At 47.9% G+C, this 24,839-nt stretch overlaps 3 non-coding genes across 3 annotated transcripts; 1 reads left to right on the forward strand and 2 right to left on the reverse strand.

The window, feature by feature from the left end:
- Positions 1 to 337: 337 nt before the first annotated feature.
- LOC137325690 (U2 spliceosomal RNA) lies at positions 338 to 528 on the forward strand. The gene has a single exon (XR_010963934.1). It is a non-coding gene; the product is annotated as a U2 spliceosomal RNA (small nuclear RNA).
- Positions 529 to 2,509: 1,981 nt separating this feature from the next.
- LOC137325757 (U1 spliceosomal RNA) lies at positions 2,510 to 2,673 on the reverse strand. The gene has a single exon (XR_010963998.1). It is a non-coding gene; the product is annotated as a U1 spliceosomal RNA (small nuclear RNA).
- Positions 2,674 to 8,021: 5,348 nt separating this feature from the next.
- LOC137326074 (U1 spliceosomal RNA) lies at positions 8,022 to 8,185 on the reverse strand. Its single transcript, XR_010964091.1, has one exon. It is a non-coding gene; the product is annotated as a U1 spliceosomal RNA (small nuclear RNA).
- Between the last annotated feature and the right edge of the window lie 16,654 nt (positions 8,186 to 24,839).

Below are 24,839 nucleotides of genomic sequence, written 5' to 3' on the forward strand. Positions count from 1 at the left end.
CGTCACATCACGTCACTAGTTTTCTCTAAAGAGGTTTCCTTCCACGGCAGTTAGTTAGTGACTGAGACTGACTGACGGAGGTCCGTTGAGACACAACCCTCTCCCATCTGATTGGTGGACTACTGGCAAATTTACAAATCTCTCAAGCAATCCGAGCGAGAAAGGTAAAAACGGCAACTTCTTTAAGCCGATCCACTGTTGCAATTAGAAATGGTGGCAAAATTGTGCCGAGAGCGGGAGAGAACGGCAGTGGTTCTAGACTGCTTTAGACACATTCAGCCAGAGTCAAAGGAGGGAGGGCAGACAGGACCCAAGATCAATTCACATCGAGCGCGTTATCGCTTCTCGGCCTTTTGGCTAAGATCAAGTGTAGTATCTGTTCTTATCAGTTTAATATCTGATACGTCCCCTATCTGGGGACCATATATTAAATTGATTTTTGGAACAGGGAGATGGAATAGGGGCTTGCTCCGTCCACTCCACGCATCGACCCAGTATTGCAGTGTCTCTGGGAACGGTGCACCTCCCTCTGGGGAGATATTCAAAAGGAAAAAACAGCTCTTTCCCAGTGTCTCTCTACGTGAGTATGGATTATTACTCAGAATAAAGCTGATATATTGCACTTACTTTCTCAGCTCATTGCTATTCTTTTCTTCTCCTGGGCTGAGTGCCCCTCGCTCCCTCGCAGCGATATAATTCAAACTGCAAAATACCTTGACGTCGTTGACTTTAAACGAGCAGGGTCTGCGTGTCTTTGTGCGTACAAATGAAAACTGCGAGATTAAAGTGTGTGTGCTCCTGAACTCTCTGTCTGTCTGTCAAGGAGAGGAAAAGGCGGTGGTGGTGAGGGTGGAGCATCGCGCTCAGGAAAGGAGACTTTCTTTGATGCTGCCAATTAATCTGCACCAGAAAGTCGCTCCCCCCGACCGGGATTCGAACCCAGGTCTCAACGAGTTTGAAAGGTTGCGTCCTGTAAGAATTCTGGGAATTCCTCCTCTTCCGAGTTTGGAAAACTTTGGCCATTGACCAAAATCCTAAGATGGAAGGATAGGTGAGACGTCACCAGTCTCTGTTTCAATGCAAAACCTACAGCAGGTGGTCAATGATCAGCACTAATTCGAGAGGCAGTCGGTCATTGAGAGAGGCAACTGCTCCAGACATGGCGGAGCCATGCCTCGGTTCTGATGCAAAACCAATCGACAGCGAGGACGTGGGGTGAAAAGGGAGCCTTGTGTGGCAAGTGCTCGACGATCGGAATGAATTCGAAGAACAATGGCCCATCGAGAGAAGCAATTGCAACATGATGAGAGACCATCAAAAGCCATTAAAGACTCTTAACAACTTTGTAAGAACTGTTAAACAGACATGGAGCGCCTCATTTAACAACGAAAACTATTGTAAGAGAGGAGTATATAAGTGGAAGCTCGAAACCCCTCTCTCTCTTGTTTGCTCTCTTGCTTTTGGTCTCTTGTTTTTTGCGCTTGTTTGCTGTCTCTGGTTCTTGCTCTCTTGCTTCTTTGCTCTTATCTCTTTTCCAGCTCTTTCTCTCTCTCTCTTAGTTCCTGCTCGCTCTTTTTTTTTCACCCGAGCTCTCCAGGGAGGAGAGCAGCTTCCAACGAAACCAATGTGAGAGAACCGGTCAGCCAGACCGAAGAGTGTAAAGGAATGGTGAGCCCCAACCATACGTGTGTGTGTGTGATAGGTGTCTCCAGGGTCCCCACCAGCCTCTTAGTTTAGCGGGATAAGGTACTGTAGTGGGTGTGTGTAACTCAATGTACTGTGCAGGACCGTTTTTATCGTTATTTTCTTCGTGTTGATGGAATAATAAAAGCAACATTCCAATTAAATTCAAACACCGAGTTTGTGTGTTCTCTGTGCCATTCGGCTATGTGATCCATCACCGGGTGCGTTAGCATAAGTCCTGTCTTCCTGAACTCCCGGTCCATGAGGTATAAGTGTTCCTTGGCTCGACCGGGGACCAGATATCTGCACCGATCAATAGGGTGAGAACAACCCCAAAGCACCCTACAGTCCTAACCACTAGACCACCAGGGGAGCTGCCTCAACCTCCCTGAGGAACCTGGACATGAGGCTGAGAACACGCACACCGGCCCCACTGGCAGCACCGACCAGCAGGGGGCCGGCCGGCTGGTCCTTCCCTTTCACAGGCTTTTGGCCCTCGATTAAACGGCAAAGGTGTTCAGAAGGAAGGACGGGAGGGTGGGAAATCAGTGGAATGTCACACCTCCGACCCAGAAAACAGGTCTCCTGGTCAAAGCAGTCCTGCCCCGCCCTGCCATTAATGTGACAATGGACAGGGCCCAGCAGCTTCAGACACATCTTTCTTTCAATATGCAAGTTCTTTTTAAAAACCTTTCCTTCCACAGCAGCCTCTGAGTGAGAGAGAGAGAGACTGACTGACTGACATAACGTACACACACACACAAAACAACGCCTCCCATCCGATTGGTGGACTACTGGATCGAAAATCTAACTTTTAGTTTCAATGCAGGGGAGAGCGCGAACGCAGTCCCCCACTACCACAAATTTTGCAGTCGAGTATCCCGCATTTGGGGACATCGCAGGTGTCAGCACACCCCGTGTGCAATGGGCTAGCCTCGTCCTGGGAGATCCACCCTCGGGATCACAGATTCTCCCCTGCCAGGTAAGTATGCCTTATGTCGCCACACAGTGCCACTTGACAGCATTCACTGCCTCTTACGGTTGCAACGGCAGGTTTTAAAAATCAGAATGTCCCTTCGCTCGCAACGTGCTGATGCTCTGAGAGATTAATTCTGCTCAAATATTGGACCCTATATCCGATGATATACTCTCGGAGAAAATACTGCAGCGATGAGGTGCCGGCGATGGTTGTTTGCGTGTCGCCCTTCGAGGGAAATGTCCCGCCTCCAGTTGTTGTTGTTGTAATATATACACGCGCGCTGTTGTAGGAATATTGAACTGCAAGTTGTCGCTATAGTAGTAGTTTCGAATCAGCACAAAGCAGGTGCCTCCCTGGAATGTCACACGTGGGTGGCAGGTCCCTCCCTGACCTGGCCTGGAATATCACGCCTGCGTCCAAGAAAACAGGTCTCCTGGTCAAAGCAGTCCCGCCCCGCCCTGGGATTAACATGACAATGGACAGGGCCTAGTCAGGAGCAGCTTGACACACAACTCACAATATGCACTTCTGAAACATTAACGTCGTTCGACAGTTTAACCAGCCTTTAACACGTCTTGTGTTTTAGGAACATAGGAACAGGAGGAGGCCATTCAGCCCTCGTGCCTGCTCCGCCATTTGATAAGATCATGGCTGATCTGTGATCTAACTCCATATACCTGCCTTTGGCCCATATCCCTTAATATCTTTGGTTGCCAAAAAGCTGTCTATCTCAGATTTAAATTTAGCAATTGAGCTAGTATCAATTGCCGTTTGGGGAAGTGAGTTCCAAATGTTTTCTAATCTCACTCCTGAAAGGTCTGGCTCTAATTTTTAAGACTGTGCCCCCTACTCCTACAATCCCCAACCAGCGGAAATAGTTTCTCTCTGTCCACCCTATCTGTTCCCCTTAATATCTTATAAACTTCGATCAGATCACCCCTTAACCTTCGAAACTCTAGAGAATACAACCCCAATTTGTGTAATCTCTCCTCGTAACTTAACCCTTGAAGTCCGGGTATCATTCTAGTAAACCTACGCTGCACTCCCTCCAAGGCCAATATGTCCTTCCGAAGGTGCGGTGCCCAGAACTGCTCACAGTACTCCAGGTGCGGTCTAACCAGGGTTTTGGAAGCCTGCTGCCCTTACCCGGTCTGGCCTATATGTGACTCCAGACCCACAGCAATGTGGTTGATTCTTAATTGCCCTCTGAAATGGCCTAGCAAGCCACTCAGTTGTAAAATCTCGCTACGAAAAGTCATAATAAGAATAAAACCGGACGGACCACCCGGCATCGGACCACTAGGCACCGGACACGACAACGGCAAAACACCAAGCCCAGTCGACCCTGCAAGGTCCTCCTTACTAACATCTGGGGACTTGTGCCAAAATTGGGAGAGCTGTCCCACAGACTAGTCAAGCAACAGCCTGACATAGCCATACTCACAGAATCATATCTTTCAGCCAACGTCCCAGACTCTTCCATCACCATCCCTGGGTATGTCCTGTCCCACCGGCAGGACAGACCCACCAGAGGTGGCGGTACAGTGATATACAGTCAGGAGGGAGTGGCCCTGGGAGTCCTCAACATTGACTCTGGACCCCATGAAATCTCATGGCATCAGGTCAAACATGGGCAAGGAAACCTCCTGCTGATTACCACCTACCGTTCTCCCTCAGCTGATGAATCAGTCCTCCTCCATGTTGAGTACCACTTGGAGGAAGCACTGAGGGTAGCAAGGGCACAAAATGTACTCTGGGTGGGGGACTTCAATGTCCATCACCAAGAGTGGCTCGGTAGCACCACTACTGACCGAGCTGGCCGAGTCCTGAAGGACATAGCTGCCAGACTGGGCCTGCGGCAGGTGGTGAGCGAACCAACACGAGGGAAAAACTTACTTGACCTCGTCCTCACCAATCTACCTGTCGCAAATGCATCTGTCCATGACAGTATTGGTAGGAGTGACCACCGCACAGTCCTCGTGGAGATGAAGTCCCGTCTTCGCAATGAGGACACCATCCAACGTGTTGTGTGGCACTACCACCGTGCTAAATGGGATAGATTCAGAACAGATCTAGCAGCTCAAAACTGGGCATCCATGAGGCGCTGTGGGCCATCAGCAGCAGCAGAATTGTATTCCAGCACAATCTGTAACCTCATGGCCCGGCATATTCCTCACTCTACAATTACCAACAAGCCAGGGGATCAACCCTGGTTCAATGAGGAGTGTAGAAGAGCATGCCAGGAGCAGCACCAGGCGTACCTAAAAATGAGGTGCCAACCTGGTGAAGCTACAACTCAGGACTACATGCATGCTAAACAGCGGAAGCAACATGCTATAGACAGAGCTAAGCGATTCCACAACCAACGGATCAGATCAAAGCTCTGCAGTCCTGCCACATCCAATCGTGAATGGTGGTGGACAATTAAACAACTAACGGGAGGAGGAGGCTCTGCAAACATCCCCATTCTCAATGATGGCGGAGTCCAGCACGTGAGTGCAAAAGACAAGGCTGAAGCGTTTGCAACCATCTTCAGCCAGAAGTTGTAACTTCTATGATTCTGTTGTAACTTCTATGATTCTATTTTGGACAGTTACATGGGTAAGATGGGTATAGAGGGATATGGGCCAAGTGCAGGCAATTGGGACTAGCTTAGTGGTATAAACTGGGCGACATGGACATGTTGGGCCGAAGGGCCTGTTTCCATGTTGTAACTTCTATGATTCTTCTATGATTCTAAGTGCCGAGTGGATGATCCATCTCAGCCTCCTCCCGATATCCCCACCATCACGAAAGCCAGTCATCGGCCAATTCGATTCACTCCACGTGATGTCAAGAAACGGCTGAGTGCACTGGATACAGCAAAGGCTATGGGCCCCGACAACATCCCAGCTGTCGTGCTGAAGACTTGTGCTCCAGAACTAGCTGCGCCTCTAGCCAAGCTGTTCCAGTACAGCTGCAACACTGGCATCTACCCGACAATGTGGAAAATTGCCCAGGTATGTCCTGTCCACAAAAAGCAGGACAAATCCAATCCGGCCAATTACCGCCCCATCAGTCTACTCTCAATCATCAGCAAAGTGATGGAAGGTGTCGTCGACAGTGCTATCAAGCGGCACTTACTCACCAATAACCTGCTCACCGATGCTCAGTTTGGGTTCCGCCAGGACCACTCGGCTCCAGACCTCATTACAGCCTTGGTCCAAACATGGACAAAAGAGCTGAATTCCAGAGGTGAGGTGAGTGTGACTGCCCTTGACATCAAGGCAGCATTTGACCGAGTGTGGCACCAAGGAGCCCGAGTAAAATTGAAGTCAATGGGAATCAGGGGGAAAACTCTCCAGTGGCTGGAGTCATACCTAGCACAAAGGAAGATGGTAGTGGTTGTTGGAGGCCAATCATTTCAGCCCCAGGGCATTGCTGCAGGAGTTCCTCAGGGCAGTGTCCTAGGCCCAACCATCTTCAGCTGCTTCATCAATGACCTTCCCTCCATCATAAGGTCAGAAATGGGGATGTTCGCTGATGACTGCACAGTGTTCAGTTCCATTCGCAACCCCTCAAATAATGAAGCAGTCCGAGCCTGCATGCAGCAAGACCTGGACAACATCCAGGCTTGGGCTCATAAGTGGCAAGTAACATCGCGCTCAGGAAAGGAGACTTTCTTTGATGGTGCCAATTAATCTGCACCAGAAAGTCGCTCCCCCCGACGGGGATTCGAACCCAGGTCTCAACGAGTTTGAAAGGTTGCCTCCTATTAGAATTCTGAGAATTCCTCCTCTTCCGAGTTTGTAAAACTTTGGCCATTGACCAAAATCCTAAGATGGAAGGATAGGTGAGACGTCACCAGTCTCTGTTTCAATGCAAAACCTACAGCAGGTGGTCAACGATCAGCACTAATTCGAGAGGCAGTCGGTCATTGAGAGAGGCAACTGCTCCAGACATGACCTCGGTTCTGATGCAAAACCAAATCGACAGCGAGGACGTGGGGTGAAAAGGGAGCCTTGTGTGGCAAGTGCTCGACGATCGGAATGAATTCGAAGAACAATGGCCCATCGAGAGAAGCAATTGCAACATGATGAGAGACCATCAAAAACCATTAAAGACTCTTAACGACTTTGTAAGAACTGTTAAACAGACATGGAGTGCCTCATTTAACAACGAAAACTATTGTAAGAGAAGGGTCTTTTAGTGGAAGTTCGAAACCTCTCTCTCTCTTGTTTGCTCTCTTGCTTTTGGTCTCTTGATTTATGCTCTTGTTTGCTGTCTCTGGTTCTTGCTCTCTTGCTTCTTCGCTCTTATCCCTTTTCCAGCTCTTTCTCTCTCTCGCTCTCTCTCTTAGTTCCTGCTCGCTCTTTTTTTTCACCTGAGCTCTCCAGGGAGGAGAGCAGCTTCCAACGAAACCAATGTGAGAGAACCGGTCAGCCAGACCGAAGAGTGCAAAGGAATGGTGAGCCCCAACCATACGTGTGTGTGTGTATGTGTGATAGGTGTCTCCAGGGTCCCCACCAGCCTCTCTCTCACTCAGAGGCTGCTGTGGAGGGAAAGCTTTTTAAAAAGAACTTTCATATTGTTCAGCGGGATAAGGTACTGTAGTGGGTGTGTGTAACTCAATGTACTGTGTAGGACCGTTTTTATCGTTATTTTCTTCGTGTTGATGGAATAATAAAACCAACATTCCAATTAAATTCAAACACCGAGTTTGTGTGTTCTCTGTGCTATTCGGCTACGTGATCCATCACCGGGTGCGTTAGCAAAAGTCCTGTCTTCCTGAACCCCCGGTCCGTGAGGTATAAGTGTTCCTTGGCTAGACCGGGGACCAGATATCTGCACCGATCAATAGGGTGAGAACAACCCCAAAGCACCCTACAGTCCTAACCACTAGACCTGCCTCGACCTCCCTGAGGAACCTGTACATGAGGCTGAGAACATGCACGCCGGCCCCAATGGCAGCACCGACCAGCAGGGAAACGGCCGGCCGGTCCTTCCCTTTCACAGGCTTTTGGCCCTCGATAAAACGGCAAAGGTGTTCAGAAGGACGGGAGGGAGGGAAATCAGCACAAAGCAGGTCCACTGGAATGTCACACCTCCGACCCAGAAAACAGGTCTCCTGGTCAAAGCAGTCCTGCCCCGCCCTGCCATTAATGTGACAATGGACAGGGCCCAGCAGCTTCAGACATATCTTTCTTTCAATATGAAAGTTCTTTTTAAAAAGCTTTCCCTCCACAGCAGCCTCTGAGTGAGAGAGAGACTCACTGACTGACACAACGTACACACACACACACACACACACACACACAAACAACACCTCCCATCCGATTGGTGGACTACTGGATCGAAAATCAAACTTTTAGTTTCAATGCAGGGGAGAGCCCGAACGCAGTCCCCCACTACCACAAATTTTGCAGTTAAGTATCCCGCATTTGGGGACATCGCAGGCGTCAGCGCACCCCGCGTGCAATGGGCTAGCCTCATCCTGGGAGATCCACCTTCAGGATCACAGATTCTCCCCTGCCAGGTAAGTATGCCTTATGTCACCACACAGTGCCACTTGACAGCATTCACTACCTCTTCACTCACAATGTGCTAATGCTCAGAGATTAATTTTGCTCCTGTATTGCAACATGTATCCGATAACATACTCAGATAAAATACTACAGCGATGCAGTGGTCTTCCCCATGGCCCTGTCAATTTTTTTCCAAGTCAAGTATTTATCCAATTCCCTTTTGAAAGTTACAATTGAATCTGCTTCATCCACCCTTTCAGGCAGTGTATTCCAGATCATTACAACTGGCTGCATAAAAAAATGTTTCCTCATGTCGCCTCTGGTTCTTTTGCCAATCATTTTATCTCTGTACCCACTCGTGACTGACCCTTCTGCCTCTGGAAACAGTTTCTCATATTTACTCTGTCAAAACCGTTCATGATATTGAGCACCTCTAACAAATCTCCCCTTAGCCTTCTCTGCTCCAAGGAGAACAACCCAAGCTTCTTCAGTCTCTCCACATCACTGAAGTCCCTCATCCCTGGTTCCATTCTAGTAAATCTCTTTTGAACCCTAAGGCCTTTCCATCCTTCCTGAAGTGCAGTGCCCAGAATTGAACACAATACTCCAGTTGAGGCCTAACCAGTGTTTTATAAAGGTTTAACTTAACTTCCTTGCTTTTGTACTCTATGCTCTTAATAAAGCATATGGGATCCTGGACTTGATTAAGAGCCTTCTCAACTTGTCCTGTCACCTTCAAAGGTTAATGTATATACACCCCCAGTTCTCTCTGTTCCTGCACCCCCTTTAAAATTGTACCATTTAGTTTATATTGCCTCTCCTTATTCTTCTTACCAAAATGCATCACTTCACACTTCTCTGCAGTAAATTTCACTGCCATGTGTCTGCCCATTTCACCAGTCTGTCTACGTCCCCCTGAAGTCTGTTACTATCCTCCACATTGTTTACTACTTTTCCGAGTTTTGTGTCATCTGCAAACTTTGAAATTATACCCTCCAGATCCAAGTCCAGGTCACTAATATATATTAAAAATAGCAGTGGTCCTAATACTGACCCCTGGGGAACACCACTCTATACTTCCCTCCAGTCTGAAAAATAACCGGTCACCAGTACTCTCTGCTTTCTATCCCATCGCCAAGTTTATATCCATGCTGCCACTGTCGTTTTAATCGCATCGGCTTTAATTTTGCTAACAAGTCTATTATGCGGTACTTTATCAATTGCCTTTTAAAGTCCATAAACACAATATCAACCCTCTCCGTTACTTCATCAAAGAACTCAATCAAGTTAGTCAAACTCGATTTTCCTTTAACAAATCCACGCTGACTTTCATTTATTAGCCCATACTCTTCCAAGTGCCAATTTATTTTGTCTGGATTTTTGCCTCAAAGTTTCCTCACCACCGATGTTCGGCTGACTGCCTGGAATTGCCGGGTTTATACCTCGCCCCTTTTTTGAACAGGGGTGTAACATTTGCAATCCTCCAGCACCATCCCCGTATCGAAGGAGGATTAGAAGATTGTGGCCAGAGCCTCTGTAATTTCTACCCTTACTTCCCTCAGTAACCTGGATTGCATCCCATCTGGACCAGGTGACTTTTCTACTTTGAGCCCTGCCAATCTTTTAAGTATCTCCTCTTTATCTATTTTTATCCTGTCCAACATCACTACCACCTCCTCCTTTACTGGTACAATGGCAGCATCCTCTTCTCTAGTGAAGACCGATGCAAAGTATTCATTTAGTACCTCAGCCATATCCTCTGCCTGCACAAGAAGATCTCCTTTGACTACCCTTTTACTATTCGTGTGTTTATGAAAGACTTTTGGGTTCCCTTTTATTTTAGCCTCTAATCTGTTCTCATCCTCTCTCTTTGCCCCTATTATTCCCTTTATTTTAAACAAGGTCTCCACTGTACTTCCATTATTCAGCCTGGTTCTCTACTGTATTATGAACCTTACATTCATCATAAGCCTCCTTTTTATGTTTCATTTTAATCTCGATATCTTTAGTCATTCAGGGAGCTCTAGCTTTGTAACGCCCTTTTCCCCTCATTGGGATGTGTCTACTCTGCACTCGAACAGACTTCTCCTGACTGGCCTCCCATCGTTCAATTACCGTTTTGCCTGCCGATTTTTGATTCCACTCCACCTGGGCATGATCTCTTTTAACTGACTGAAATTTGCCCTTCTCCAGTTAAGCATTTTCACATTTGATTGTTCCTTGTCCTTTTCCATTACTATTCTAAACCTAATGACATTATGATCACTGTTCCCCAAATGCTCCCCCACTGAAACATGCTCTACCTGCCCCACTTCATTCCCCAGAACTAGGTCCAGCACTGTTTCCTTCCTGGTTGGGCTGGAAACACACTGTTCCAGAAAGCTCTCTGGAACACATTTCAGGAATTCCTCCCCCTCTTTGCCCTTTATACTGTTACTATCCCAATCTATATTAGGATAATTGAAGTCCCCCATTATTACTGCCCTATAGTTCTTGCATCTTTCTGTAATTTGCCTGCAAATGTTCTCCTCTCTCTCCTCCCCACTATTTGGTGGCCTGTAGTATACACCCAGTAACATAATAGTTCCTCTATTGTCCCTTAATTCTAACCAAATAGATTCTGTCTTTGACCCCTCAACAACATCATCCCTTTCCAGTGCTATAACAGTTTCTTTGATCAACACTGCTAGTCCCCCCTCCTTTCTATCCTTCCCTCTTTCTCCTGAATACCTTGTAGCCAGGAATATTAAGTACGTAATCCTCCCCTTCTTTGAGCCAGGTCTCTGTTATTGCCACTATATCATTGTCCCATGTGGCGACTTGAACCTGCAGCTCACCAACCTTATTTACCACACTACGTGAATTTACGCAAATGCACTCCAATCTTTTTTCTGATTCGTTCATGGAATGTGGGTGTTGCTGGTGGTGGTGAGCCGCCTTCTTGAACCGCTGCAGTCCGTGTGATGAAGGTACTCCCACAATCTCATCTTAAACTGCCTCGCATTTTCCCCCTGACTGATCCCTATTTCTGAACTATTCTTTAATCTAGTGCTACGTGTCCCTCCCAGTCCTCTGAGCATCTTGTTTCGCCCCTCAAGTATTTCCTCCTGGTGTCCATTCCCCTGCCAAATTAGTTTTCACCATAAGACCATCGAGATAGGAGCAGGAGTAGGCCATTCGGCCCCTCGAGCCGACTCCACCATTTAATGAGACCATGCCTGATCTGATTTTTACCTCAACTCCACTTTCCCGCCCTTTCCCCATATCCTTTGACTCCCTTGCTGATTAAAAATTTGTCTGACTCAGCCTTGAATGTATTCAATGACTCAGCCTCCACAGCTTTTTGGGGTAAAGAATTCCAAAGATTCACGATCCTCTGGGAGAAGAAATTCCACTTCATTTCAGTCTAAACCGGTCACCCCTTATTCTGAGACTATGCCCCCTGGTTTTAGATTCCCCCATGAGGGGTAACATCCTCTCAGCATCTACCCTATCGAGTCCCCTCAGAATCTTGTATGTTTCAAGAAGATCTCCTCTCATTCTTCTGAATTCCAATGAGTATAGACCCAACCTGTTCAATTTTTCCTCATAAGACAACCCTTCCATACCCGGAATCAACCTCGTGAACCTTCTCTGAACTGCCTCCAATGCAAGTATGTCCTTCATTAAATAAGGGCACCAGAACTGTATGCAGTACTCCAGGTGTGGTCTCACCAGCACCCTGTACAGTTGTAGCATGACTTCCCTGCTTTTATACTCCATCCCCCGAGAAATAAAGGCCAATAGTCCGTTTGCCTTCCGGATTACCTGCTGCACCTGTATGTTGACTTTTTGTGTGTCATGTACGAGGACACCCAGATCCCACTGTACCACAGCATTTTGTAGTATTTCTCCATTCAAATAATATTTTGCTTTTTTATTTTTCCTCCCAAAGTGGATGACTTCACATTTTCCCACATTATATTCCAATTATATTATATTAACCCTCCCCCACAGCACGAGTTCAGCTCCCCATGAGGACACTGGTCCCAGTTCTGTTGAGGTGTCACCCGTCCATCTTGAACAGATCCCTCCTACAGAACTGGTCCCAATGCCCCAGGAACCTGAAGCCCTCTCTCCTGCACCATTGCTCCAGCCACGCATTAACTTGTCTTTTCCTACTATTCCTGCACTCACCAGCACGAGACACTGGGAGTAATCCAGAGATTACTATCTTTGAGGTCCTGCTTTTTAACTTCCTCCCTAGCTCCTGAAACGCTGCAGAACCTCAACCCCTTTCCTTCCTATGTCATTGGTTCCCACATAGACCACGACTTCTGGCTGTTCCCCTGCCCCCCCTCAAAATGTTCCGCACCCTCTCAGTGATGTCCTTTACCCTGGCACCAGGGAGGCAACACACCATGTGGGACTCACGTCGCCGGTTGCAGAAATGCCTGTCTATCCCCCGGACTTTCGAATCCTCTATAACAGCTGCATTTCTTGTGCCCCCCCTCCCCCCGACCCTGTGCAGCCGAGTCTCCCACGGTGCCGTGGATTTGCTCCAGACTGCACTCCCCCATGGTGTCAACACCCTCACTGGGACTCAACACTGAATACCAATTTGTGAGTGCCACACTCCCAGGGGACTCCTGCACGGCCTGCCTGTTCCTTCTTGTCTGTCCGGTGGACACCCACTCCCTCTCCACCTGAACTCTCAGTAGCTGGGGGGTGACCACCTCCTGAAACGTGCGATCCACAAAACTCTCAGCTTCCCGCATTCACTGTAGTGACGCCAGCCGCCCCTCAAACTCAGAAGCCCTGAGCTTGAACTCCAGCAGATGGCGGCACTTCCTGTACATGTGGTTTCCCAGGACACAAAGTGCGTTCTGGAGTTCCCACATGGCACAGGATGTGCATGGGACGGGCCCCAGCTGTCCTGCCATGGAAACTGTTTCTTTAGCTTTAAGGCACTTTACTGTTTATCTGACAGTAAAACACGAACCAACCACTAAAAAACACTAACCAATGAACTAAATACTGACTGACCTGCCCTCGGCGCGCCTCCTTGCCTTGTTTTGATTCCTCCTGCGTCTCCCTTTATGCTCCGCTCAGTCTACGTCTACAGTTCTTGGGTTTAAATCACTTAGCACCTCCTTCCCCCTCTGCACCTAATTCCCACATGCACCAAATTCCCAGTTGAATGTGTTCACTCCGTTCGAGGCTCACTCTCTGTCTTTCCCAAACTCTGTGCTCAATCTCCACACTCACATCATCAGTAAATCTCCACACTCACATCAGTGAAAATCCACATTCATCAGTAAAAATACAGAGCAAGGAGTCTCGCACACACCATCCTACAATATACTTTCATTATCTGTGCAGCGAGACCGAGATCAGAGTTTAAACACACTAATACTCACCAACCCGCCTGCAATAGCACATCCCAGGATTTTTATTGAACTCTCTTATTCTCCATTTGTACCACACAGAACAGTGCAGATCCCTTCTCCTCAGGGCACTGCATCACCTGTTATTTAAATCCTCCTGTCCAATAAGATTCTACGATTCCATCAGTCAAAATCCACACACACAACTCCGGTCAAGATCCACAGAGCAAGGAGTCTCGCACACACTCAATCACTGTTAGAGCAAGGAGTCCCGCACGCACCATCCTACAATACACTTTCATTACCTGTACAGTGAGACAGGGACCAAGAGTTTAAACATGCTTACACTCACCAGTCCGTCTTCAATAACACATCCCAGGAGAAAGAGAGAGAGAGAGAGGGGTCAGTGCACCTACCTGCCCTGATATAACAGAAGCTTGTCAGTCAAAAGTCCTCTCCTCCCAGTCCAAAGCCCCTATCCGACCAGCTAACTGCTTTCTCTGTCTCAAACAGCCCCCTGCTGTGGAAAGGTCCAAGTTGAGTCCGTCTGTGAGGGGGGAGGGCATTTTGTCTTGGTGCAGTGACCCAGATTGTTCCTTCCCGGGGCTGTGTGAGGTGAGACCTCCTGCTGGGAGCCAGGTCTAAGGTCTGCTACCTGGAGAGGACAGAGCTCTTTTCACCATTGTGTGCAGACAGGCAGTGAGCAAATGAACTGAACGGAGCCCTCAATCACCTGCAAAGCTCCTTTGCTCACACCTTCCTTTCATTAAACTCACCTCAATTGTCTGATTTCAAAAGTTTCCTTTCTTTTATTTTAACCTGCTACTTCTTTGTCTGTTATCCATCTGCTTTTTGATTGCTTTTTCCCTGTTCCCTATCGGTCATAGAATCAAACAGCACAGAAGGAGGCCATTGGGCTGACTCTTTGAAAGATCTATCCAATTAATCCCACTCCCTGCTAATTCCCCGTAGCCCTGCAAATTTTTCCTTTCGAAGTCGACATCCACTTTCTGCTTTTCCCTCTGCTCTTTTTCTCCGTCTCCCCCCGTTCCCTTTATAATCACGACGTTTGCTTCCATTTCCCCCTGTGACACTGTGCAGTCCGTGTGTACAGGTCTCTGTGTCTGTGCTTCAAGCAATGTTTGTCTCTCTCACTGTCTCTGTCTGTGGTAGTCACTGTACCTCAGCCTGTTTTTACTACATTAATTACTTTGCGTCAGTATTTACAGTAGAGGAAGAGGATAGCATGCTGGACATCCCAAGGAAACTAATTTTGAATCAGGGATGGGGACTCACTGTAATCATAAATCATCAGGTGGCACGAATGTTACGTGCTGCCTGCATCGCAAACAACAGGCGAAGGTTAATCACCGACCGCGATCCCAGCACCTGTTTTCAGGAGTTAACAAATTTAACCCAAGAGTTTAAAGATAGAGAGACACTTGCACTGTCCTACAATATACTTTCATTACTTGTACAGGCATCACTTGTCATTTAAATCTTTCTGTGCTGTAAGGTTCTATGATTCCATCAGTAAAAATCCACATTCAAAACATCAGTAAAAATCCACAGAGCAAGAGGTCTCCCACACACCATCCTCCAATACACTTTCATTACCTGTGCAGCAAGACAGAGATCAAGAGTAATACTCACCAACCTGCCTCCAGTAGCACATCCCAGGAGTAAGAGAGAGAGGGGCCAGTGCATCTGCCTCCCCTGATGGAGCAGAAACTTGTCAGTCAAAAGCCTTCTCCTCCCAGTCCAAAGCCCCTATCCTACCAGGTAACTGCTTTCTGTCTCAAACCCAGCCCCCTTCTGTGGAAGGGTCCAAGGTGAGTCTGTCTGTGAGGGGGGAGGGCCTTCTGTCTGGTGCAGTGACCCAGGTGGTTCCTTCCTGGGCCTGTGTGAGGTGAGACCTCCTGCTGGGAGCCAGGAATAAGGCCTACTACCTGTGGAGGCCAGGGCCCTGTTAACCATTGTGCACAGAGTCAGTGAGCTGAAACTGAGGGGAGCCCTCACTCACCTCCAAAGCTCCATTGCTCACTGGAGCATTAATGAAAAGAAGGATCTTCCTTTCATTACAATCACCTCAATTGTCTCATTTCAATGTTCCTTGCTTTATTTTAACCTGCTGCTTCTTTGTCTGTTACCCGTCTGCTTTTTGGTTGCTCTTTCCCTGTTCCCCATCTGTTATAGAATCAGAATCAAACAGCACAGAAGGAGCCCATTGGGCCCATCGAGCCGGTGCCGGCTCTTTGAAAGAGCTGTCCAATTAGTCCCACTCCCCAGCTAATTCACCGTAGACAAATTTTTCCTTTGAAGTATCCATCCACTTTCTGCTTTTCCCTCTGCTCTTGTCTCTCCATCTCCCCCTGTTCCCTTTGTATTATAGTAGATACAGCACAGGAGGTGGCCATTCAGCCCCTCGTGCCTGTGCTGGCTCTTTGAAAGAACTATCCAATTAATCCCACTCCCTCTGATCTTTCCCCACAGCCATGTAAGTTATTTCCCTTCAAGTGTTTATCTAATTCTCTGTTGAAAGTTACTATTGAATCTGCTTCCACCACGCTTTCAGGCAGTGCATTCCAGATCATTACAACTCACTGCATTAAAAAATGTTTCCTCTCGTCACCTCTGGCTCTTCTGCTGATTCATTTTGTCCCGGATTGTTGTCTCTAAAAGTTTCCCCACCACCGACGTTAGGCTGACTGCAATTGCCGGGTTTATCCCTCTCCCTTTTTTGAACAGGGGTATAACATTTGCAATCCTCCAGTCCTCCGGCACCATCCCCATATCTAAAGGAGGATTGGAAGATTGTGGCCAGACCCAACGCAATTTCCACCCTTACTTCCCTCAATAACCGAGGATGCATCCCATCTGGACCGGGTGACTTTTCTACTTTGAGCATCGCCAATCTTTTAAGCACCTCCTCCTCCTGTAATCCTGACATCCCCAGCCATTTCCCATTGTGACATCAATAGAACCATGGAAAAGATACAGCACAGAAGGGGCCATTCGGCCCATCGTGTCCGCACCGGCTCGAAGAACAACCAGGTGCCCATTCTAATCCCACCTTCCAGCATCCGGTCTGTAGCCCTGCAGCTTACAGCACTTTAGGTGCAGGTCCAGGTACTTTTTAAAAGAGTTGAGGGTCCCTGCCTCTACCACCAATTCGGGCAGTGAATTCCAAACACCCACCACCCTCTGGGTAAAAAAGTTTTTCCTCATGTCCTCTCTAATCCTTCCGCCAATCATCTTAAATCAATGTCCTCTAGTTCTTGAACTCTCCGCTAGGGGAAACAGGTACTTCCTGTCTACTCTATCTGGGCCCCACATAATTTTGTACACCTCAATCAAGTCTCCCCTCAGCCTCCTCTGCTCCAAGGAAAACAACCCCAGCCTATCCAATCTCTCCTCGTAGCTGCAATTTTCAAGCCCTGACAACATTCTTGTAATACTTCTTTGCACTCTCTCCACAGCAATTACATCCTTCCTGTAATGTGGTGACCAGAACTGCGCTCAATACTCCAGCTGTGGCCTTACCAGCATTTTATACAGTTCCATCATTACATCCCTGCTTTTTATTCTATACCTCGGCTAATAATGGAGAGCATTCCATATGCCTTCTTCACAACCTTATCTACCTGTACTGCCACCTTCAGGGACCTGTGCACACGCACTCCAAGATCTCTCACTTCCTCTCCCCCTCTCAATATATTCCCGTTTACTGCGTGTTCCCGTTTACTGTTTGCCCTCCCTAAGTGCATTACCTCACACTTCTCCGGGTTGAACTCCATTTGCCACTTTTCCGCCCACTCCACCAAACCATTGATATTTTCTTGGAGTCCACAGCTATCCTCTTCACTATCAACTACACGGCCAATTTATGTGTCGTCTGCAAATTTGCCAATCATGCCCCTTACATTCAAGTCCAAATCATTAATATATACCACAAACAGCAAGGGACCCAACACTGAGCCCTGTGGCACACCACTGGAAACGGATTTCCATTCACAAAGACATCTGTGTGCAGAAGTCCTCTGCACTTGAAGCATGTGCTTCAAGCATTGTTTGTCTCGCTCTCGCTGTCTGTCTGTGGGAGTCACTGTGCCTCAACCTGTTTTTACTGAACACTTTCATTTTCTACATGTATCACACAGAACAGTGCAGAACCGTTCACTGCACTGCATCACCCCTCATTTAAACAGGTGGAATGGTCAGGACCGTGATCAAACTCTTCCCTTTCTGTGTCTTTATATTTACCAATACACAACTGGATCTATCTCCCTCTGTATCACTCACACCTTTATCTATCTCTCTCTGTTGGTGTCTGTCTCAATTACTGTACTGAGTCACACCTTTATCTATCTCCCTCTATCACCTCCTGTACTCAGTCTCACCTTTATCTGTCGCCCCTCTTGGTGTCTCTGTGTATCACTCACGAGACTGAGTCTCACTTTTAACTAACTCCCTCTGTTGGTTTGTCTCTATTACTCACTGTACTCAGTCACACATTATCCCTCTCTGCTGGTGTCTCTCTGTAGTACTGTACTGAGTCTCACCTTTATTTATCTCCCTCTGTCGGTGTCTATCACATGGGGACATGGAAGCTGAACGTGAAACTGTTGACCCCGGGAAACATTGAGGAACTGACGAGGGATTACAAAGGTTGGAGAACCGTAAAGCCCCTCTTTGACTCCCCAGTGCACTGGTGGGAAGCCATCAAGGCGAACATCAAGAGGTTCTTCATCCTCAAAGGTGTTCAGAAGGCGAGAGAGAGGCAGAGGGAAACGTCCCGACTCCAGAAAAGCATGCAGAATCTTCTCCTGCTGCAGTCGATGGGGATCGATGTCGGGGAGGAACTCAGAGAGGTGAAGGACCAGCAAGCCTCGCTCTTTGCCTCCGAGGCTTCCAAGATCATCTTCCGGTCCAGAGTCCGCTCCGTGGAGCAGGACGAGACTTGCTCGCGCTTCTTCTTCCAAAAGGTGCAGAGAGAGAGCTCTGTGATCAGCAGCCTGAAGGAAGAGAACGGCTCGGTCACGTCCTCGCAGCCCGACATACTGAGGATCTGCAAATCCTTTTATGCCGGACTGTACAACGCGAAGCCCACAGATAGCGCGGCCTCCCACTCCTTCTTGTCGTCTATCACGGAGGCTCTAGACGACAGCAAGCGGGAGAGTCTAAATCACCCGCTAACTCTGGACGAACTGACAAAGGCCGTCCGATCCTTCGAGAAGAGTAAGACTCCCGGAAGTGACGGCTTACCGGTGGAGTTGTACTCGGCTCTGTGGGACTGGATAGGCCCAGACCTGCTGGAAGTGTACGGGGGTATGCTTCTGGCAGGCAGCATGTCAGACTCCATGAGGAAAGGCATCATCACCCTCATCTACAAGCAGAAGGGGGAGAGGGAAGAAATCAAAAATTGGCGACCCATCTCACTACTTAACGTGGACTACAAAATTCTGTCCAAGGTCATCGCCAATCGGGTCAAGTCAGCCCTGGAGGTGGTGATCCACCCCGATCAGACCTGCGCCGTACCCGGCAGGAAGATCTCTGATAGCCTGGCGCTACTCAGGGATACGATTGCCTACGTACAGGACAGGGGGGTGAACACCTGCCTGATCAGCCTGGACCAGGAGAAGGCCTTTGACAGAATATCCCACACGTACATGATGGACGTGCTCTCCAAAATGGGGTTTGGGGAGGGAATCCGCAATTGGATCCAACTGCTCCACACAAACATCAGTAGCGCAGTTTCAATCAACGGGTGGGAATCAGAAAGCTTTCCGATCAAATCTGGAGTCAGGCAGGGCTGTCCTCTCTCCTCCGTCTTGTTCGTGTGTTGCATCGAACCCTTTGCCGAGTCCATCAGGAGGGATGCGGGCATAAGAGGGGTGACGATCCCAGGCAGCGGAGGCACTCAGGTCAAGGCCTCCCTGTACATGGATGACGTCGCCGTCTTTTGCTTGGATCAGCTGTCGGTCCGCAGATTGATGAGCATCTGCGACCAGTTCGAACTGGCCTCGGGGGCCAGGGTAAATCGTAGCAAGAGCGAGGCCATGTTCTTTGGGAACTGGACCGACCAATCCTTTGTCCCCTTCACCGTCAGGTCAGATTACCTCAAGGTGCTGGGGATCTGGTTTGGGGGGGCCGGGGCGTGCACCAAAAACTGGGAGGAGCGTATCTCCAAGGTTAAGCAGAAACTGGGACTGTGGGATCAACGATCCCTCTCGATCGTGGGCAAGAACCTGGTCATCAGGTGCGAGGTGCTCTCGGTGTTGCTGTACGTGGCGCAGGTCTGGCCCATACCTCGCTCCTGCGCCGCGACAGTCACCCGAGCCATCTTCCACTTTGTCTGGAGATCAAAAATGGACCGTGTCCGCAGGGTCACGATGTACAAATCTCCAGAGAAAGGGGGGAAAGGCGTGCCCAACGTGGCCCTCATCCTGATGGCCACCTTTGTGTGCGGCTGCATCAAGCTGTGCATAGACCCTCAGTACGCAAACACAAAGTGTCACTACGTGCTGAGGTTCTACCTGTCCCCGGTGTTGAGAAGGATGGGCCTGGCCACGCTGCCACGGAACGCTCCGTCCAGTTGGACCGTTCCGCCCCACCTGTCCTTCGTGGAAAGGTTTGTCCAGGAAAACACCTTTGACCACAAGGCGATCAGCAAGTGGTCCGCACCTAACGTCCTCGAGACCCTGCGGGAAAAGGAGATGGTGGATCCTGTCGGTTGGTTCCCTGAGCAGACTGTCAATGTCATTTGGCAGAACGCCTCATCGCCAGAGCTTTCAAACAAGCACCAAGACCTAGCTTGGCTGGTGGTGAGAAGGGCCCTTCCCGTCAGATCCTTCATGCACTCCCGGACTCAGCGCCACCGCGCGCTGTCCCAGAGGAGGCTGCGGTGGAGACGAGACCGTCACCCATCTCCTTATGGAATGTGCCTTTGCAAAGAAGGTCTGGAGAGAGATGCAGTGGTATCTGTCCAGGTTCGTCCCGAGCAGTTCCGTAACACAGGATTCTGTGCTCTATGGGCTGTTCCCGGGGACGCACACTGAGACGGACATCAGCTGCTGCTGGAAGACCATCAACTCGGTGAAAGACGCCCTTTGGTCTGCCCGAAACTTGCTGGTCTTCCAGCACAAGGAGCTGTCCTCGACCGAGTGTTGCAGACTGGCACATTCCAAGGTCCAGGACTACGTGCTGAGGGATGCACTGAGGATGGGTGCGGCCGCCGCAAAGGCTCTGTGGGGAAAGGCAACCGATTAGAGCCTTCCCGCCATTGTAAACCGAGGGGCTGCAATCAGGGAAAAACCCCCTCGGGCAGAATGTAAAATTCAAATTGATGTAATGTAACTGTAATGAACCTGTAAAGAATCTGTAACGTACCTGTTATCAAAAATGTGTATTGAGTGCAATGCAATGAGGCACCCTCGAGTGTCATGAACTGTAATTATGTCCAATGTGTTTCATTGAACTGTACTTGATGTAACCTGCAGGTGAAACAGTGATTTCCTTGTACTTCTTTCAATTTACTATACTGTATCCGCTGCACACATGCGGTCTCCTCTGCACTGGGGAGACCAAACGCAGACTGGGTGATCGCTTTGCTGAACACCTCCGCTCTGTCCACAAGTGTGACCCTGACCTGCCGGTCACTTGCCATTTTAATTCCCCGTCCCACACCTACTCTGACCTCTCTGTCCTCGGCCTCTTACACTGTTCCAATGAAGCTCAACTGAAGCTCGAGGAACAGCTCCTCATCTTTCGTTTAGGCACTTTACAACCTTCTGGACTCAACCATGATTTCAATAACTTCAGATCATAACCACTGCTCCCATTGTATCGGACAGCGAGTGCTGGTAATCGTTCCGCTGTTACCATTTACAGCTCCTCTGGACCATCTTTTGTTTCTTTAAATTGTCCCGTTATCACCCTCCTTGCCTTGCACCATCATCTCTTTTGTCATTTAATCACTCCTGCCCACCACCCTATCACAGGCCTTTCCCTCCCTCCCCTTCCTACCGCCCATTCCCTGGCTCTGTACTTGCTTAAAAACGGTTAAATCTTTAGCTTCTTCCAGTTCTGATGAAAGGTCTTTGACCTGAAACATTAACTCTGTTTCTTTCTCCAGAGATGCTGCCTGACTTGATGAATATTTCCAGCATTTTCTCTTTTTATTTCAGATTTCCAGCATCCGCAGTATTTTCATCGAATCTTAGATTGGCTACAACACAGGAGGAGGCCATTCAGCCCATCGAGCCCGTGCTGGCTCTTTGAAAGAGCTATCCAATTAATCCCACTCCCCTGCTCTTTCCACATAGCCCTGTAACTTTTTCCCTTCAAGTATTTATCCAATTCCCTTTTGAAAGTTACTATTGAATCTGCTTCCGCCGCCCTTTCAGGCAGTGTATTCCAGATCATCACAACTCGCTGCGTAAAAAAAAATGTTTCCTCATGTCGCCTCTGGCTCTTTTGCCGATCAACTTAAATCTGTGTCCTCTGGTTACCGACCCTTCTGCCACTGGAAACAGTTTCTCCTTATTTACTCTATCAAAACAGTTCATGATTTTGAACACCTCTATCAAATCTCGCCTTAACCTTCTCTGCTCTAAGGAGAACAATCCCAGCTGTCCCAGTCTCTCCAAATAATTGAAGTCCCTCATCCCTGGTACCATTCCAGTAAATCTCTTCTGCACCCTCTCTCAGACCGTGACATCCTTCCCAAAGTGTGGTGCCCAGAATTGGACACAATACTCCAGCTGAGGCCTAACCAGTGTTTTATAAAGGTTTAGCATAACTTTCTTGCTTTTGTACTCTATGCCTCTATTTATATAGCTCAGGATCCCATATGCTTAATTAACAGCGTTCTCAACTTGTCCTGCTACCTTCAAAGATTTGTGTATGTGCACCCCCAAGTCTCTCTGTTCCTGTACCCCTTTAAAATTGTACCATTTTGTTTATCACCCCTCCTCATTCTTCCTACCAAAGTACATCACTTCATACTTCTCTGCGGTAAATTCCATCTGCCTTGTGTCTGCCCATTTCAACAGTCTGCCTATGTCCTCCTGAAGGCTGTTATTATCCTCCACATTTTTTACTACATTTCCAAGTTTCGTGTCATCTGCAAACTTTGAAATTATACCCTTGATACCGGAGTCCAGGTCATTAATATTTATCAAAAAGAGCAGTGGTCTTAATACTGACCCTTGGAGACCACCACTGTGTACTTCCCTCCAGTCTGAAAAACAACCGTTCACCACTACTCTATGCTTTCTATCCCATAGCCAATTTTGTATCCACGCTACCACTGTCCCTTTAATTCCATGGGCTTCAATTTTGTTAACAAGCCTATTATGTGGTACTTTATCAAATGCCTTTTGAAAGTTCATATACACAACATCAACCGCACTACCCTCATCAACCCTCTCCGTTACTTCATCAAAGAACTCAATCAAGTTCGTCAAACTCGATTTTCCTTTAACAAATCCATGCTGACTTTCATTTATTAGCCCATACTCTTCCAAGTGCCAATTTATTTTGTCTGGATTTTTGCCTCAAAGTTTCCTCACCACCGATGTTGGGCTGACTGCCTGGAATTGCCGGGTTTATACCTCGCCCCTTTTTTGAACAGGGGTGTAACATTTGCAATCCTCCAGCACCATCCCCGTATCGAAGGAGGATTAGAAGATTGTGGCCAGAGCCTCTGTAATTTCTACCCTTACTTCCCTCAGTAACCTGGATTGCATCCCATCTGGACCAGGTGACTTTTCTACTTTGAGCCCTGCCAATCTTTTAAGTATCTCCTCTTTATCTATTTTTATCCTGTCCAACATCACTACCACCTCCTCCTTTACTGGTACAATGGCAGCATCCTCTTCTCTAGTGAAGACCGATGCAAAGTATTCATTCAGTACCTCAGCCATATCCTCTGCCTGCACAAGAAGATCTCCTTTGACTACCCTTTTACTATTCGTGTGTTTATGAAAGACTTTTGGGTTCCCTTTTATATTAGCCTCTAATCTGTTCTCATCCTCTCTCTTTGCCCCTATTATTCCCTTTATTTTAAACAAGGTCTCCACTGTACTTCCATTATTCAGCCTGGTTCTCTACTGTATTATGAACCTTACATTCATCATAAGCCTCCTTTTTATGTTTCATTTTAATCTCGATATCTTTAGTCATTCAGGGAGCTCTAGCTTTGTAACGCCCTTTTCCCCTCATTGGGATGTGTCTACTCTGTACTCGAACAGACTTCTCCTTACTGGCCTCCCATCGTTCAATTACCGTTTTGCCTGCCGATTTTTGATTCCACTCCACCTGGGCATGATCTCTTTTAACTGACTGAAATTTTCACATTTGATTGTTCCTTGTCCTTTTCCATTACTATTCTAAACCTAATGATATTATGATCACTGTTCCCCAAATGCTCCCCCACTGAAACATGCTCTACCAGCCCCACTTCATTCCCCAGAACGAGGTCCAGCACTGTTTCCTTCCTGGTTGGGCTGGAAACACACTGTTCCAGAAAGCTCTCTGGAACACATTTCAGGAATTCCTCCCCCTCTTTGCCCTTTATACTGTTACTATCCCAATCTATATTAGGATAATTGAAGTCCCCCATTATTACTGCCCTATAGTTCTTGCATCTTTCTGTAATTTGCCTGCAAATGTTCTCCTCTCTCTCCTCCCCACTATTTGGTGGCCTGTAGTATACACCCAGTAACATAATAGTTCCTCGATTGTTCCTTAATTCTAACCAAATAGATTCTGTCTTTGACCCCTCAACAACATCATCCCTTTCCAGTGCTATAACAGTTTCTTTGATCAACACTGCTAGTCCCTCCTCCTTTCTATCCTTCCCTCTTTCTCCTGAATACCTTGTAGCCAGGAATATTAAGTACGTAATCCTCCCCTTCTTTGAGCCAGGTCTCTGTTATTGCCACTATATCATTGTCCCATGTGGCGACTTGAACCTGCAGCTCACCAACCTTATTTACCACACTACGTGAATTTACGCAAATGCACTCCAATCTTTTTTCTGATTCGTTCATGGAATGTGGGTGTTGCTGGTGGTGGTGAGCCGCCTTCTTGAACCGCTGCAGTCCGTGTGATGAAGGTACTCCCACAATCTCATCTTAAACTGCCTCGCATTTTCCCCCTGACTGATCCCTATTTCTGAACTATTCTTTAATCTAGTGCTATGTGTCCCTCCCAGTCCTCTGTGCATCTTGTTTCTCCTCTCAAATATTTCCTCCTGGTGTCCATTCCCCTGCCAAATTAGTTTTCACCAAAAGACCATCGAGA

The sequence above is a fragment of the Heptranchias perlo genome, chromosome 9 (genome assembly GCF_035084215.1).
Source record: "Heptranchias perlo isolate sHepPer1 chromosome 9, sHepPer1.hap1, whole genome shotgun sequence".
Taxonomy (NCBI): domain Eukaryota; kingdom Metazoa; phylum Chordata; class Chondrichthyes; order Hexanchiformes; family Hexanchidae; genus Heptranchias; species Heptranchias perlo.